Consider the following 873-nt stretch of genomic DNA (forward strand, 5'->3'; position numbering starts at 1 on the left):
TCATTACAAATTCTATATAAGTATAAAATACCCAATAACACTTAATACCACGTAATAATACGAGCGGATTTAAAAAGAAATCGGTCCAGTTTCCAATCGGGACCGCGAAACCACCAAAACCGCTGTAAGGCAGATTGAAGTCAGAACCGACAATCACGTCCCGAAAGACCCAAACCGACTTCCGAAGGGAAGCAGAGAATGTGGCGTGTGAAATGGAATTTTTACCGCACTTTCCAAAATTTCCGCCGTAGCGCCAAAAACCGCTCTGAGAAGGCCCTAATCAACCCACTCGCAGCAGACCGCCGGAGGCCGACGCTGTTGGCGCTGTTGACGCCAAGGGCGTGATCTAAAGGACGGAAAATCGCTCCACGTTTGGATTTCGGGGAGCAAAAGTTTCCCGAATTCACAGAAGTTCAAACTAGGAGAAAGCAAAACACTACCAATATACCCATGGTACCACATACAGAGCGATGGTTTGTTCCAGTGAATTAAAAGATACGAATTCAAGAAACGCAAATGCATGGTGCCGATCTATAAACAGGAAATGCCCCTAGTCCTAGTTCAGGCCCCACAGGACCAGGAGGACATCCTGAAGGTAACCCGCTGCTGCTCGCTCGTGGTTCGAGTAGAGCTGCAGCGAAAGCAGCGGGTTGCCACACAGTGCCACCGGTGCCAGCGGTTCGGCCACGGCCAGACCCGGTGCACAGCTGAGCCAAAGTGCGTAAAATGTGGCGAAAACCACAGCACGCACGTATGCAAAAAGGCCAAAGACACGCCCGCCAGGTGTGCAAATTGCGCCGGGCCACACCCCGCCAGCTATATGGGGTGCCCTCAGTACCCCAAAGCTAAAAACACAAAAACACAAAACACAGA

Source organism: Anoplophora glabripennis, unplaced genomic scaffold (assembly GCF_000390285.2).
Source record: "Anoplophora glabripennis isolate ALB-LARVAE unplaced genomic scaffold, Agla_2.0 scaffold1733, whole genome shotgun sequence".
Taxonomy (NCBI): domain Eukaryota; kingdom Metazoa; phylum Arthropoda; class Insecta; order Coleoptera; family Cerambycidae; genus Anoplophora; species Anoplophora glabripennis.